Below are 4,131 nucleotides of genomic sequence, written 5' to 3' on the forward strand. Positions count from 1 at the left end.
GGAACGATGTAGGAGGTGAATGACGGCATCATTATATAGCTTGGAGTCCGCACGTTCGACCCAAGTTGAAATGGAGACTCTGGGTCCGTCGACCCCAGAGGGTTAATCCTTAAGTTGGCTACATATGTATCGGGCTAATGTTTAAAGCTTTCACTTGAGTAAATTAACTCATATTACTGCTAAGGAATGTTAGCTAAGTCCATATTTCATAATAGCGCTGCCATACTGCATCACACTCAGTGCATTTCAATCATTTCTCCAGCGAGTTTGAAAGCTAGCAAAATAATAATCATAATTTTAAAAAATAGCATACTGGAAAATTATTTACTAGGAGTCACCTATCATGCGACTAGAGAGCGCAAACTCCGCCATTGTTGTTTTCAATCAAACACTCATTAAAACAGCAGCCTACAGGTATGTTAGCGCACTCATCATAATTATTTGTGGTGAATGAAATACAGTTACACTTTCAAGCACGTTTAAGCACCACATCTGAAATTCAAGCACTTTTCAAACCTTGAAAAGACAACATTAAAATTCAAGCAAATGTTGAAGTACTAGAGTTTAGAGTTACAAATAATCATATAGTGGCCAAGGTAATTTGGATCTAACTTGTCCACTTTCCTCTGCTGGCTCCTCATGTTGAGCCTCCACACTTTCATGTCCATTTGAAAATTTGGAATAGGTCTGCCTTTTGTTTTTTTATGATATTTTGCTTGTGTTGTTTTGCTATTTGATAAAGCAGTCTGAAGCACTTCATCAAGCTTCAGAATTTCCTCTGTTGTCTCTTCAACAGACAAAACGTCCTCCACACTGCTGTCCACCTGTAAAATGTAGAAAATGATGTGTTACTATATGAAAACTTAAAAAAAATTTTCAAGGTAAGAAATTCAAAATCTTATGTATTTAATCCAACAGTGGTTTTGAAAATAACTCACTCTGTATTCATCTGGAATTTGAGTGGGGTACCTCTAGGGATGGGTATCGAAAACCGGTTCTTGTTGAGAACCGGTTCCCACTGTTTCAATTCCTTGGAATCGTTTGCCATTTTTGCAAACGATTCCCTTATCGATTCCAGTCGCCCCGAATGACGTCACCACGTTGCGGAGCGTCGGAGCGTACCTGGCAGGAAACACGGCGCCTAAGCAGCTCAAACGCTTAAAAGTTTGTTTATGCTTTACGAGAACGGATGACAACAGGGCAACTTGCAATACTTGCAAAGTAGATATTTCATTAAGGGAGGAAACACTACGAATATGCAAAAGCATTTGCTCACAAAACACGCGATGAACTTAAATGAATGTCTTTAATTCGCGCCGGACTCGTGAATCTCAACCCAGCAGCAGCAGCGGTAACGTTTGCACGTCATCTCCGTTAATGCGGCAGGTAAATAATCAACTAACAATGCATATTATGTTAGCGCGATCTGCTTTATTACAAAACCTGCCATTGTGCATTTAGGTGACCATGATGAGACAGACAGACAGAGTCTGGCTGGCGCTCGCTGGCAGTTGTCGCTGCAGTCCACCGGTAGCGTCTCTTTTCAGGCCCGAATGTCACCGAGCAGTGACTAAGTTTGTGGTCAAAACCTTGCAGCCATTTGCCACAGCAGATGGTAAGTGAATGTGTTTAATTGTAGGCAGGGACATTACTGGATATTCTTGTGTAATTGCTACAGAATAATTTATGTTATACTTTGTTATTGCTACAGAAGAATATTTATTTTATTATTTTACGTTTACAATTTTCCCCGGGGACCCTGTGACACCCCATTGAAGAGCCGTAGGCTGTGGATCTCTTAAGATCTCACTGTTGGGTTTGTAAGGCCATGTTACTCCTAAATTTCTATCTTGTTGAAAGAGAAGATATAAAACAGTTCTAAGCTAATCGACCTTAGTGTTCTCCTTTTTAAAAACAAGAATCGATAAGAGAATCGATAAAGAATCGAATCGTTAAACAGAATCGAAAATGGAATCGGAATCGTTAAAATCTTATCAATACCCATCCCTAGGTACCTCGCCTCTCTACCAAACATTAAAAAAAAAAGGTGAATACTTGGTTCTCAGGCCAAACATGACAGCGTCCAAATGTTGTCCCATTCCTCTGGCTTTTTATTCCCCAACTTGGACAGTGCTCTACAAAATTAAATAACAAAGCAATTATTAGGATATGATAGAAAAGTAAATTAAAAATATAAACATATGGAATGCGTAAATAACATTATACGGTCCCATTCATTCTCTCTACCAACCCATTTGTCTGTGGGTGGTATGGGGCACAGAGGCTTCTTTGAATGTTTAGGATTTTGCAAATATTTCTATTGAGCTGTATTCAGAAAAACATAATCAAATGACACTGGTAAAACAAGATGACACTGTGTTAGCCAGTTAATTCAGTTATACCTAAGTAACCTATACTGAGGGCTCTAGACTAACTTTTTGCCATGGGCGCACCGGCACAAAAGTTAGGCGCACTCAAATTTTTCAACCGCATCACTTAACACCGCAGTTTTACATGTGCACATTTTTTGGGGGGAAATTGCACATCAAACAACTTAATCATCATCTTGGCTCCTCTGACGACCTGTTTGCTGCTGAAAGGCAGTGGGGAGAGGGGACACTTGGGCAGTGCATTTATTGCAGCATATAATGTGTTTTCTGGATACACTGCTGTTTTTTCAGCGTTCAAAGATTGATGGCACCGTGTCAGAGCTGGCTATGAATTTCAGACAGATCAGGCCTTAACACAAAAGTTATTAATAGTTCTTTTCATCTTTTCTTATTACCCACAGCTACATCCACTTCTGTCAGGCCTAGGCTGCTCACTAGGGCTGGGTATCATCACTGATTTCTATAATCCATTCGATTCCGGTTCTCAAAGTCCTGATTCGATTCATCTTAGCCTCAGACAGTCAGAAATATTATAATTCTGATCATTTATCAGTACTGATACACGTGAGACTTCATCAGAATTGTGAACATCACAGCAGATGCCTTTGTGTGAAAGTAACTGAGAATAAAACACAGAAAAACATGAAGGAGATTTTTCTGGTCTGGCTTTTTATAGCAGATAACCTTAAAAATATTCTGCAATATTCTGCAATTTTGCATAATTTTAAAAAGTTTAAATTTCTTCAGTATTGAACAGCAGAAATTAGGCTTTCTTGTCCGAGGTCATTTAAGTGAAAAAAAGAAAAAAAATAAGAAAAAGACAGCGGCCGACAGCGCTGTAAACAACGGTAGACTGGTGGGTAATAAGCGAATGAATAATGCAGAAAACACAGATTTGAGACGGGAAACTGTTCTTGAAGTACAGAGAGAGAGAGAGAGAGAGAGAGAGCTGTGCATGACGTGTGATTTTTATCGTGGTGGAAGCAAAACAGCAAAAGTCAGAGGGAATTCATGACGACATTGATCAAATGTGAAGCGTAGTTTGCTGCTTCTTTTGCTGCTGGCTCGGTGAATTTTGGTTGGAGAGACAAAACCTGCAGGTCAGAATTAGCGCAAAAATACGTAAACACAGCGCGGACGGCAGGCTCGGTGAGCTCCGACAGTGTGTCTGTCTACGTGCCATCGGGTGAGAAAGCCGAGAAAGAGAAAGCTGATTCTGATGCGTCGGGTCCGCTCTGTGTTTACGTCTTTGTGTGGAGTCCGTGTGCCTGCTCTCATTTGCTGTTTGGTGGTTGTTGAAATAGTTTTGTGAGCTTTAATCTGAGAATCTGGTGTTTCTGGCAAAATACATTTATATTTAAAAGTCAATTCAGGATTTAATGAATCGATGTCGCTTTATTCAAGCTACTCACCTCTCTCTTCCAACTGCACTTTCAACTGGACCACGGCCAATCAGAGAGGTCCCGCCCCTGACTATCTCTGATTGGTTTAGTCCACGATAGGTGTCTGTTGTTGACCACACGGAGAGTTGCAGAGATTTTTTTTTTTTTTTGTTACCCGAACAGTGCGACCAAATATTTTTTTTAGTCGCACCATTGAAAAATTTGGTAGCATTTGCGACCAAATTGGTCGCACTCTAGAGCCCTGCCTATACTGCAAGTAGCATATTTGCATTTTAGTAGTTTCTTACTTACTTCATTCACAAACTCCTTCCCTTGGTCTGTTAGAATGCACTTCGGTG

The 4,131-nt window shown here is 40.2% G+C and overlaps 1 long non-coding RNA gene across 1 annotated transcript; it reads right to left on the bottom strand.

Moving 5' to 3' along the window:
- Window positions 1–431: 431 nt before the first annotated feature.
- On the bottom strand, window positions 432–3,853 carry LOC120436082. The gene is made up of 3 exons (XR_005610118.1): window positions 3,803–3,853; window positions 2,056–2,135; window positions 432–824 (listed from the first exon to the last, which is right to left on the bottom strand). It is a non-coding gene; the product is annotated as an uncharacterized LOC120436082 (long non-coding RNA).
- Between the last annotated feature and the right edge of the window lie 278 nt (window positions 3,854–4,131).

The sequence above is a fragment of the Oreochromis aureus genome, linkage group 23 (genome assembly GCF_013358895.1).
Source record: "Oreochromis aureus strain Israel breed Guangdong linkage group 23, ZZ_aureus, whole genome shotgun sequence".
NCBI classification, from domain to species: domain Eukaryota; kingdom Metazoa; phylum Chordata; class Actinopteri; order Cichliformes; family Cichlidae; genus Oreochromis; species Oreochromis aureus.